The 13,625-nt window shown below is 41.5% G+C and overlaps 1 protein-coding gene across 1 annotated transcript in view; it reads right to left on the bottom strand.

Moving 5' to 3' along the window:
- The window catches only part of lrfn2b (leucine rich repeat and fibronectin type III domain containing 2b), an 83,158-nt gene that overhangs the window by 15,918 nt on the left and 53,615 nt on the right, over window positions 1-13,625 (bottom strand). The window contains exon 2 of the mRNA XM_056445264.1: window positions 8,948-9,048. The gene's annotated coding sequence lies outside the window, so the exon portion shown is untranslated. The remainder of the gene's footprint in view (window positions 1-8,947; window positions 9,049-13,625) is intronic.

Raw genomic sequence — 13,625 nt, 5'->3', positions numbered from 1 at the left:
TGAAGAGTCCTGTGAAGAAGGAGAGCAGCGAATACACACTGAGCACGTCTTCAGAAGGAGAGTTAGAGACGGACTTTCTCCAGATTCCTCCTGTTACCATCAGCATTAGAGGACTGCACCATCTGCCTGCTATGGTGGTGGGCGACAGCAACGTTCATCAGCGCATCCGATTTCAGCCAACGCAAGCAACCATTAACATTCATGAGCGTCTGTGACAGACACAGATATCTACCTGAGGGAAGACGTCAGACAAAAGAGACATGCTCGTGTTGCCTATTTTAAAGTCGCCATGAAACAGAAGTTAAGACTGTTCTTTTTCACATATCCTGATGTATATCCCATTCAAATGACCCTAAAATGAGAAATAATGTAGGGTGGTGCAGGATTTCATCCTTTGGGAACTGATTGAATCATGGCTAACAAAATGAAGGAAGATTATCCAATGAATGTAGGCAGAGCAGAAATGAGATATTCACTGATATAGCCCCTCCCTAAATGACTAAAAGCTCCGCCCTAAAGGACTGATAGCCCCGCTCCATAGGACTGATAGTTCCGCCCTAATGAACTGATGACTCCACCCTAAAGAATTGATAACTCCGCCTTAAATAATTGCTAACTCCTCCTTAAACAACTTATAGCTCCGTCCTAAAGGACTGATAGCCCCACTCTAAGGGACTCATAGCTCCTCCCTAAAGGACTGATAGCCCTGCCCTAAAGGACTTATAGCTCCGCCCTAAAGGACTGATAGCTCCGCCCTAAATGACTGATAGCCCCGCTCTAAAGGACTGATAGCTCCGCCCTAAAGGACTGATTGCTCCACCCTAAATGACTGATAGCCCTGCTCTAAAGAACTGATAGCTCTGATGTAAAGGACTGATAGATCCGCCATAAATGACTGATAGTACTATTCTACAGGACTGATAGCCCCACCCTAAAGGATTGATGGCCCCGCCCTAAATTACTGATAGCTCCTTCCTAAAGAAACTCGAAACTTCAAGGGGGAGGGAAGATTCTGATATTTAAATAAAGATTATGAGGGCAACTGATTTTTTGCAGAATGATAAGTGCAGAGATCATCATTTATAGCAAGCACTGCTATATTCATATAAAATAAGTGAAGTATGCACTGCGCTCCTGCTGTTTGATTTAGGTGAGTTGATCTTATAAACAGAGTAACTCTACAGCTCACGATCTGCACTCATTCAGTAACTGCGCTATATTTTTATTTCGCATTCTTCGGGAAATATAACGCAAAGGCTTCGGCTCAACACCGTCCTCAGTGAGAGACTAATTTCTCCCTCCACCGTCTTTTTTAATCGCCAATCACATTACATCATTAATTAAATTCTCTATCATTAAAAACAACCCAATCCAATCATGTGTACATGATCAATAACATCATAATCAATATCACATCCACCTACAAAACAACATTTCCATAATCAAAGAAGACGGATGTGTTCAAAAACAGCCACTTGCAGACAAGTGAAAGAGAATCTCAGGCCTTGTGTTTGTTCTGCAGCAGTCAGAGATCTCTGAAACAGAGAAACAGTTTAATCTCTGTCTGTCTGTCTGTCTGTCTGTCTGTCTGTCTGTCTGTCTGTCTGTCTGTCTGTCTGTCTGTCTGATGGTCTGCATGTCTGTCTGTCTGTCTGTCTGTCTGTCTGTCTGATGGCCTGGAGATGCTCCTCTTCAACAGGCTGATTCTCCAGAAAGCAGGTTATGCAACATTCAGCACATGAGCAGGTTTACAGATGAGAGGAAAATCTCAACTTCTAGCTCTTCAACTGAGGTTTTGTCCAGGCGATGGCAGTAGCCGGAGCAGCTGATTGTCTGAAAAGCTGCTCAGGATGTTGAAGATGACTACCGCGGATGCAGACTCCTCAAGAGCTGGAGCGGCTCCAGACAACAGGTCAGCTTAGTGAAGGTGTATGTGTCTCTGGCCAACACTGAGTCATGCCAAAGTCGCTTTCAAGGAAACTTTGTCCATTCGGTGGCCATATTTGCAGCTCATCCGAGACCACAGTCCAAAACTGCTTACACATCAGTGACACAACCTGAAGTGACCTGCCCAGTACTGTCGTCTCGTAGCTACTGCATTTGCACATCGACACAACACTGATCTTCTTTACGCCTGTTTCCATGGTAACCAGAGCATGCTGTTATAAACACTGAATAACAGAGACGAAACCTGAGCAAAGACTGCAGGACGACACTGAGGACGCCATATGTGCTGCTGCATGTGTGTGGTGTTTTTCTGCTGACAGAATCAACACAGACACACAGCATTGACCAAACGACAGGGCTAACAAACAAGCAACTCTGTACAGACCCCTCCCCCACACAAGGCTATGAAGACTCACGATTGGCTATTTTTACCTGAAGGCGGGACTTCCTTCACTGTGTGGCCATACTCACCACTTTATTTTTCCCCATTGACAGCATCTACAGCCTTTGGTCATGTGCATTAGCAGAGCACTGGTACCTCCTCTTATGCTATGATGTTAGCCAGTCACACTGACACTGATTAGCCTTAATCGCTCTTTTCCTTAAGCAGTTAATACAGTTGTTTAAATATATTATTCAAAAGGTTCATGCTGAATGAAGTAAAAAGCTTCACCTGAATGCTTCAGTTGTAGTGGTGACATGATGTCTGTGATTTAGCTACAGCACTGTGTTGGTGAGACACTACTTGTGAGGGCAAAAACACTATATGTAGAATTAATGCAACGCCATATTCCAGATGATCCTGCCCACAGCTGCTGATGAAGCCCTGCCAGATCATTATGGTAAGAGGCGTCATACTGTGGTTGACCAATCACAGCAGACTGATGTGACAGGACCAATCAGAGCTGACTGAAGACACCTGACCAATCACAGCAGACTGAAGACACCTGACCAATTAGAGCACACTGAAGACACCTGACCAATCACAGCAGACTGAAGACACCTGACCAATCAGAGCAGACTGAAGACACCTGACCAATCAGAGCAGACTGAAGACACCTGACCAATCACAGCAGACTGAAGACACCTGACCAATTAGAGCACACTGAAGACACCTGACCAATCACAGCAGACTGAAGACACCTGACCAATCAGAGCAGACTGAAGACACCTGACCAATCAGAGCAGACTGAAGACACCTGACCAATCAGAGCAGATAGAAGACACCTGACCAATCAGAGCAGACTGAAGACACCTGACCAATCAGAGCAGACTGAAGACACCTGACCAATCAGAGCAGAGTGAAGACACCTGACCAATCACAGCAGACTGAAGACACCTGACCAACCAGAGCAGACTGAAGACACCTGACCAATCAGAGCAGACTGAAGACACCTGACCAATCACAGCAGACTGAAGACCCCTGACCAATCAGAGCAGAGTGAAGACACCTGACCAATCACAGCAGACTAAAAACACCTTACCAATCAGCGCAGAATGAGGCCAGCTGACCAATCAGAGCAGACTTTGGCTAGTCAATTGACCAATCAGAGCAGGGTTTCTCAGAAGGTGGGGCTTTAGACAGTAAGGAAGTGCAGCAGTTTCAGGCTGAGGGAAAGAGCAGCTGCAGATGTAGAGAATTTTCATATTTGGAATAATAATGTTATGAACATACAGTAAATGTAGAGCAGACCTGAAATACAGCACTCTCAATCTCTGAATGAGCACATTAGGGGCCCTATAAAGGAGCTGCAGCTGTAAAGTGTTTCACTAGAGACTCAGAATGAACACACAACACAAGCAGAGAACACACACCAGAGAACAACACAATAAGAGGAGCTTTAAGAGGGAAACTGGCCTGTCAGGATCCAGAGGAAGCAGAGACGCAAGCAGAGCTGGAGTCTTCATCAGCTATGAATAGACTCTCTCTCTCTCTCTCACACACACACACACACACACACACACACACACACGCTTCATTATCATGTGATGCGCAGAGCTGTTGCTGAATGGTGGAAAACTCTCGGTGGCCTCACTTTCCCTCTAATAATAGCTGCTTTCTGTTTGCTGAGCTGCACATCTTCATCTTCTCAGGAACAGCAGCACGAGTCTGTTCATCTTACTGAAATAATGATGATCGCCATGAGCATACAACACTGACGAAACAAGCCCAGCCGACGCTCATCTCAAAGACCTGCTCTCTGCTGCAGACGGAGGAAATCTGCCATATCAATAATGCTGCCATCATGATATAACTAACTTACAAAGCACAGCTTCATCAGCAAAACACACAGGTGAAGTGTTACTGAGCAGATTAAATCTAAACACCGTCAAGCTGCACACATGTAGGCTGTGAAGATCCTGTGAAGTGAAATGTGCACGTTTATTTGATGTTTGACGTAATATTAACTGAAACATGAAGAGAGGGTGGTAACATAGTGTAGCTCCTCCCCCTTTTTAAAAACAGCCAATAACAGTAAGGTAATGAAAAGCAACACTTATTTGACTGAAATATACAAGTACAAGCTGCACAAAGCGGCTTCTTATCGTTATTTTTGTGTCCCCATCTGTGCGATGGAGCTCTAGATGCAAAGCCCCCAAATTACCTCATCAAAAGACAATATAGATTAATTGGGAATAGAGTAAACATGTTGTGTGTTATTTCCAGCCTGATCTCACGAGAAAACGTAAGTATTTTACGTTTTGTCAGTTTAATGGCTAATTCGTATGAATTCGAGTTCAGTCGTATAAATTGTATGATTTTAAAAAGGAGGCGTGGCACCTAACCCCACCCCTAAACCCAACCGTCACTTGGGGGATGAGCAAATCGTACTATATTGTACGAATTAGATCATACGAATTCATACGAATTAGCCACTAAATCAAAACGTTACGAATTGCTGTGAGATTGTGTTGGTTATTTCTACATATTTCACAATGGCAACTGTGTTTTATTTCTGAGCCTCACAACATTGGTTCTGCTGTTGGTGTCGTTATATTCATCGTCGACTGATTGCTATAGCGAGAGTGCTGAACCAGAGAGAAGGTGTTGTTATTGTGTTATCATTACATCCAGCTCTGATCCTCCTGGGTATTCTGTCTCGAGCAGTACATTAATACTCTACAAGTTCAGCAGTTTTCTTTTTACTTTGTAAGAACACTGCCATTTTTCATTAACTTATAAAAGCACATTTAATTTAAAACTTCTTTTGTTTTTTATTTTTGTCTGCAAGCACAGTTAATGTTTAATCTATAATGGTTAAAGTGGCTGACAATAATACATATTCTTAATAATAAGAATGAATCTGACTTGTTTTTGAGCTGTAGCTGCTTAAATAGGCCTACTACACTACTGCATTTCAGTACTGCTCATTATGGGGGTACTGGGAGAGACCGTTTTTTTCTGAGGTGGTAGTTGGTGAAAAAGGTGGTGGTAGTTGGTTTGAGAAGCACTGCGTTACAGTAATAGTTACTGTATAAAGTAATGGCGATACAGTAATGCATTACTAGTAACACGTTATTGCCCAACACTGGTCTTGCCTATGATCTGGACTCTGATTCGGTCTCTTTTGTAGTTAATCCTGGATGTACATTTTCTTTAGCCAAAACACAAAGGAGCAGGGCTCTAGTGGCCATTCTTGTTTGTATCTCTCACTTTGTTCTAAATAATGGAGGAAGGTAAGTTTGGCAGTATATTTGTCACGGCCACACAAGGAAGACAAGTCAAACCACCCGCAGGGGACACACTTTCCTCTCTTTAATCACTTTGTTAGAAACACTTATGCTTTGTGTAACTAACCCTTTTATATACACATTTGATCTATTTTCCTATATATATATAACTTTTATTTCTACAGTTATCTGACATTATCTGTCTTTTTAGTTCTTATTATGCTCAAATTTCAGATTCTTATGGTTGTTATTTTTTATAGGGTCATGGACGGTTTCACTGCATATTGTACTGTGTGTGTGTGTGTGTGTGTGTGTGTGTGTGTGTGTGTGTGTGTGTGTGTGTGTGTGTGTGTGTGTGTGTGTGTGTGTGTGTGTGTGTGTGAATTTAGTTGTAAAATGAGTTTATTATACGTTTATTATTCTGTCTGTGAAACTTTCCTCTTTGTTTCTGCTATGGCCGACCCCATCTGGTCAGATTTGGATAAGCAGCCTGTGTATGCAGCACACGAACACTCGGAACATAAGATTCACTTAATTTATTGCATTTATTTAAAATAAACTCATATCACATACACTATTATTGCAATAATGATATATTTTAGGTATATCCACTCATTCATTTTCCTTCGGCTTAGTCTCTTTATTCATCAGGGGTTGCCACAGCGGAATGAACCACCAACTTTTCCAGCATATGATTTACACAGTGGCCAGTTTAGTTGATCAGTTCCCCTATAGTGCATGTGTTTGGACTGTGGGGGAAACCGGAGCACCCGGAGGAAACCCACACCAACACGGGGAGAACATGCAAACTACACACAGAAACACCAACTGACCCAGCCGAGACTTGAACCGGCGACCTTCTTGCTGTGAGGCCACAGTGTTAACCACTGAGCCCTCGTGCCCCCCCCCCCCCCCTTTAGCTCTATATTACTCTTAAAATCTTCCTGAAGAGACTGAAGCAGGACGATCAGGCGTTCACAGAAATGGTCTTTATGGAGACACAGGGGTCAGGACAGATCTTAATCCACTCAAATCTCCCTCTCTCTGGACGCCACGCCGGACCCTTCTCTTCAAAAGCAGAATCCATTGGTAATTTCCCTGCAGAGAGGAATCTTTAAAGGCCAGCGGGTCATCCAGCGGTGTCTCAGAGGCTGAAGGTCTGCCCGGCGGGACTGAAGCTGAATTTGAGATGCTCAGGGGGTTTCTGGACTGCTCCATTACTCAGAGGTCAAGCCGTGGTCAATGAGGGATCAGCCGTGTCTTCATAATCTATCATCACTTACTGTCCCGCGGAGAGATTAAAACACTGGAGCCCGTCCAGCAGGCAGACCTGGAGATCCGGCAGATAATCTGGGAATAACACACACCGCTGGGAAGAACAGGAGTGTGTTTTAAAGCACATCCTCAGCTTAGGCGTGCAGAGCTCAGCATGAATGAGCCTGAAAAGCCCTTTTGAAAATGAATATTTGTATCCGTCTCTCAGTGAATGTAGGAGATATAGTTTGGTGCTGTTTAACAAAACAGTCTGATTAAACAGTAAAATTAGAGCTGGTCAGTGAACATCTTTATGAAGTTACTGCAAAAAAACATAAATAAACAATATATATATAAATATGTACAAAATATCAACTAAATTGTCTATTTTTGTCTGTTTTTTTATATTTGTCTGGATTTTTCCTACATAATATTTCTCCCCAACACATTAATTTGGGTTAATTGGGGTCGTGTAGTAATATTTGGACTGTAATCCTCAGTTTAGGGTTACATTAGTTTCAGTCTTGTCTTTTGGTACCAACTTTACTATTATTATTGTTCGTTCATTCCTTCATTCATTCATTTTTTTTTTCGCCTTAGTCTCTTTATTCATCAGGGGTCACCACAGCGGAATGAACCGCCAATTTATCCAGCATATGTTTTACACAGCAGATGCCCTTACAGCAGCAACCCATCACTGGGAAACATCCATACACACTCATTCACACACACGGCTAATTTAGTTTCCCCAATTCACATGTGTTTGGACTGTGGGGGAAACTGGACAGTGCTAACCACAGCGCCACCAATGATTATTATTATTATTAATTATATTATTATATTTTGTGCTGTCAAATGACTAATCACATTCAAGATAAATGTTTTGTATTTACATAATATACATGTGTATAGTGTGTATAATCATGTCTATATGTAAAAATACACATACACATACACACACACACACACACACACTGTACAAACAAATGAAATATATTTACATATATATTTATCTACATTTATGTTATTTTTTTGGCCTTTTTGCATTTATGAAGTGGATAGGACAGTATTATAGACAGGAAGTGAAGTGGGAGAGAGACAGGTGGTAGGGATTCAAACTCAGGACGTCCTGAAGTGTTCCTGCACCATATGTCAGTGCGCTAACCACTAGACTATTGCAATTTATAATATATTAAATATGCAATTTAGTCATGCATTCATTTATAAACACAGAATACACACAGCACGCACAAATAACTGTTACACATAACTAAAACTATTCATTCATTCATTTTCCTTCAGCTTAGTCTTTTATTCATCAGGGGTCGCCACAGCGGAATGAACCACCAATTATTCAAACATATGTTTTACACAGCGGATGCCCTTCCAGCTGCAACCCAGTACTGGGAAACACCCATACACACTCATTCACACACACACACACACACTCATACACTACAACTAATTTAGTTCCTCAATTACCCTATAGCGCATGTGTTTGGACTGTGGGGGAAACCGGAGCACCCGGAGGAAACCCATGCCAACACGGGGAGAACATGTGTGTGTGTGTGTGTGTGTTTAATCTGATGTCCACTGTCATGTTTGTGACTGAGAGAGATTAACGTCAGCTTACTTGTATATGTCATGTATTTGTGTTTAGTTTTTTCCCCTTTTTGTTCCTGATTTGCAGATATAAACACTGTTATCAGCTCTGTGTGTGATGGAGTCCAGGCTTCAAGATGGAGGATCACAGCAATCATAATAATACAAACACACCTCTGCTTTAACACAGGACGATACAGAGAGAGAGAGAGAGGAAAGAACTTATTCTGTGTCTCTGCTGTCTCTCTCTCTCTCGTGTGTGTGTGTGTGTGTGTGTGTGTGTTTGAGTTGAGCAGATAATGTTCTCTAGCTCTCTGAATCGGACCCTTTCAGGCTTTGATCCTAATTGTGGTGTTTTGTTAAAGACCTGATGAGCTGAAGCTCCACAGACACATTCTGGAGACTCGTCTTGTAGATAGGGGCACCACAGGATCTGTTTAACAGCACATCTGATCTGCTGAAGCGTTCTCACCTGTATCACGCTGCTGCTCTGCCATAGGTTCCTCACCTGGACAGGCCTGTCAATCAAGCGTCAGGCTCCGCCCACCAGCGGCTGAAGGTGGCGACACACACCTGTGGAGAGACAGGAGAAACATCAGCATCTGTGGCACGCACACACACACGCACGCACGCACGCATGCACGCACGCACACACACACACACACACACACACACACAGAGCGTTTGAAGATGTTTCTTCTAGACTCTGAGCGTCTCTGGAGCTCTCAGATTAACCCTTTAAAGCGCACTCTGGGCCGTGATATTACAGTGCTGGACATGGTGAAGCTTCAGCACAATCTGCCTGGACATCTGAGGTCTGCTGAACGGGCCGTTTGGTTTCTGCTGGTGTGGGTTTTGGGAAGATGAGGCTAAAAGCAGCTGCGTTCAGGATTTCAGGCGAGCGTCCACTAATCTCAGCCAGTGTAATGAAAAATCTAAATGACTCGCAGGCTGCCAGCTCACCATAATGCTGATTAGAGGAGATGTGTGTGTGTGTGTGTGTGTGTGTGTGCGTGTGTGCGTCCGCAGGCTGGATCATAAATCCCTGCTCTGAGCTTCACACACACACTCTGCACGTTACGTCAGTTCAATCCGCCCGTGTGAAGAGTTCAGCACAGCGAGTGCACTTAACTTTATTGAGCGAGTGCACTTGTTGTGAACTTCAAATCTCAGCCTCATTTGGGTCAAAGATGAAAATCAGTTTTCAAGCCTCAAATGACGTTTCCGGTTGGTTCTTCTCTGAGATTGGAGGTGCAGCAGGGCCTGAATTCACTGAGCACTGGTGTTATTTGTAAACACATAGGCATGGGATAATAACTGGTTTCAAGGTTTACCATGGTTTGGGAAAGTCAAGGTTTTAACCCGCTAAAACTGTCTGTTATACCAATCCTAAGATATGTGTAAGGTTTCTTTAGGACAACAGTATCTCCAGCAGAAAGATCTCCAAAGATGCCGTTTTCCATTGTAAATAAATCAGTGTTTCTGACACTACTGAAGACAGCAGCAGTCAATGCAATGATTTGAGTTATTCAGCCTGACATGTTTACTGCTCCAGAATCTTTTAATTGTTTCTTAACATCAAATATTTTGTGATCAAAGGGGAAAAAGTTTTATCCAGACATTAAAAACAAATAACTTATTTTAGAGCAGGGATCAGGAATACCCTGAACCCGTGATCCCACTCATGCCTACACACACATCAAGACAAGAGCACAGACAGGACATTTAAATCAACGAGAAATAATGTGAACTAATAAAATCAGATATATATAGTTGATGTGATGTTTACCAGAGTGAGGGAATATTCACAGTATTCCTCATTAATATTGTTTTCTGGAAAAGTTTAAGATTTATTTAATTCTACTGTTGTCTAATGACTTGCGTAATTACTCTAGTTATAATTAATAGATAATTAATAATATATATATATATATACACACACACTCCTGGTCAAACGTTTGGGTTTTTTTAAAATGTTTTTTTTTAATAAAATTATTCTGTTCATCAAGGCGGCAATTATTACATGTAAAATAATGTTTGATATTGATTAGAAATTGATAAATACTTATTTATTAAATATTTTTATTACTTATTGTATGAAGTTTCAAATGAAATGATTACTCCAGTCATTATTGCTTTTATTACTATTACCATTATTATTAATAATAACAACGATACTAATTAATATTAGAGTGATTTCTGAAGGATCATGTGACTCTGAAGACTAGAGTAATGAAGCTGAAAATCCATAAATCCATCTTTAAATTCACTGGATTAAATGAGTAAATTAAATTATAATTTGCTGTTGAGCAGTTATTCTATAGTGTAATAACATATCACTATTTTACAATGTGAACTGTATTTATGATGAAATAAATGCAGTCTGGTGAACAGGAAAAGCTTATTTTAAAACATTTAACAATCCGACTGACCCCAAACTTATGACCTGTAGTGTATATATATATATATATTATTAATTATGATTAATAATTATAATTAACTCAGTTATTATTAACCTTAATTAAGTCTTTAAATGTCACTTCAAGCTGAATAGCAGTATGAACTAGTGGTAATAGCAGTACTAATAACTAGTAAAGTATTAAGTGCTGTTATCATGGTGAAGACTGAATAAATGAGTTATTATAATTATTATGGCTAAAATGTGCTGAAAGTATCTTCTCTTAATGAAGCAACAGTTAGAAAACACTTAATATCAATAACATTGCACAGGAGAGCGAATTACTTTGACTTTAACTGTGTACACACACACACACACACACACACACAGACACACGCACACACACACACACACACACACACACACGGTGTGGAGACACACTCCAGCGCTGCCGTGTGTGTGTGTGTGTGTGTGTTGCAGTCCTGTGTTTTATGATTAATGCCGCGCTCTGAGTTCTCCCACAGCCAATCAGATTTCAGGGATTTCCATCATGTGTAAACGGGATTTAGCAGAGCATCCAGGTGGGAAACACAAGCTTCTTACGCAACAAACACTCCTGCAGGTTAACTGAAGAACAGAGAAAACACTCTCAGTAAACACACACACACACACACACACACACACACACACACACACACACACACACGCACACACACACCACACACACACACACACACACACACTTACAGTACATGTCTGAAAAACAGAGACCAGCCATTCTACAATCAGCAGTCCACAGCTTCAGGAGAAGACAGAGGCAGAGCGTGATCCAGCAATCTGAGCTGTAAGGCTGATTTATTAACTGAAAGACATGTCATTAGTATGTTTCAAGCATTGCTTAGCATGTCTTTAGCATGAAACAGCATGTCACTAGAGTTGTTTTAACATAAATTATCATGTTGCCAGAAACATTTTAACATAAATTAGCAAATTGCTAGCAGGTTTCCAGAATGAATTAGCATGTTGTTAGCATGTTTTAAACATGAATTAGAATGTTGCTAGCATGATTCTAGTGTGAATTGGCATGAATTAGCATGTTTCTAGCATGAATTAGTCACAAAGTTGGATTCAGTGTTAAGTCTAACCCAGTCTTTTACAATGGAAGTCTATGGGACAGTTGCTAGAGGACAGTATCTGGTTGCTAGGGTGTGGCTAGTAAGTTGAAAGGTCATCAGTGATTGGAGTTAAATGAGGCCATTCTTAATTCTATACGACAGTCTGATGCAACGTTACGAGCTCAAAAAGTTTAACCCAATGTTAAAGCAATGGGACTTTGAAAGGGAAAACTGAAAGTGGGAGTCAGACCAGTTTGGAGGTCTGATGAAAGTTTGAAGGATGTAGCTTGAAAGGTTTAGGAGGAGATACACTTTAAGATTAGTCTCAGAAGACGATTATCAATATGGTGGTCATAAATATTGCAGAAATGACACCCATACCTCAGTACAAAATACCAAAAATAACAAGATACATGAAATAATCAGGTGAAAACAACTCTCCATGATATATATTCCACAAAAACATCCCAAGTGAACAGAAGTTGCCCCAAAAAACCCACAAAAGCAGACTTGAGGACTCGTCTGCTGCTCGGTCACTTCAGGTGGACACAGACACATGCACAGGAGATCATGAACACAGCACAGCTCTCGCTTGTTTGGCTACAATAAAAGCTGTCTTCATTTCTTTTAATATATTTTTATGGTCAATATTATTAGCCCCCTTATTATTTTCTGTTGTCTTCAGAACAAACCACTGTTGTCCAATGCTTGCCTAATTAACCTCGTTAAGCCTTTCAATAACTAGTAACAAAAACAAAAGAGTTTTTACAAATATTGTTTAATAACGTGTAATGATAACTTATTCTCTCTCAGCATTTTCTCAACATGTTATAAAGTAAAGCATGTAATGCTCTCTGTCTGCAGTAAGAGCTGTTCCTTCTTCAAAGCTGTGTAAAGGTGTAAATATACAGCAGAAGCAGCAGGTGGAATAAATGTGGTGAAGAATCATTCTGGAATGGGTTCATGAATTCCCAGAAGACTCCCAGCCCTCCAGCCAAGAGTACACATCTCTCAGCTAGACAATAAAAGGACTGTGTAGTGTATGTGTAGATGATGAGAGAGTCTGTGAGAGAGACCAGCAGCTGCAACCTTGCCCAGGGCTGCAAACAGACTCTGTGTACCAGCATTATACTGTTAGCATCGCCAGCGGTGTTGCCTTGTCCCTCGCAGGCTGCAGGAAAGAGCGTTCCCTGTCATTCATCCCAACTACAGATCCCACTTGACTATTTTGACTTATTATTTCTGAAAACAAGACAATGGGTTGTGCTGGTCGAGGAAATGCTTCTGTAACCCCGCTGGTCCTACACTACCCAACCGCTCTGAGCTGGGATTGAACCGGCGATTCTTTGTATGAGAGTCAGTTGCCCTACCAAGGAGGTTAAAGACCATGGCCTCTAGTGTCTGTCACTAGAGCACCTTTAGAGGTCAGAGGAGTGAGGTTTACCTGTGCTGCACTTCACTAGCTGGCCTCAGCTACACTTGATTTAAGGCTTTTGAGATATTTGGACAAGAAACAAGACAAAAACTCTAAGCAAGAAAAGCTCTTTTGCACCTGTGTGGTGGTTGTGGACGCGCAGGACCCTCATGAAGCAGAGCTGTGCTGATTTACCCCATATCATGCAGACTCAAGTCAAATC

This window comes from Danio aesculapii, chromosome 20 (genome assembly GCF_903798145.1).
Source record: "Danio aesculapii chromosome 20, fDanAes4.1, whole genome shotgun sequence".
Lineage (NCBI taxonomy): Eukaryota > Metazoa > Chordata > Actinopteri > Cypriniformes > Danionidae > Danio > Danio aesculapii.
This window is presented reverse-complemented; position numbering and strand designations above follow the sequence as displayed.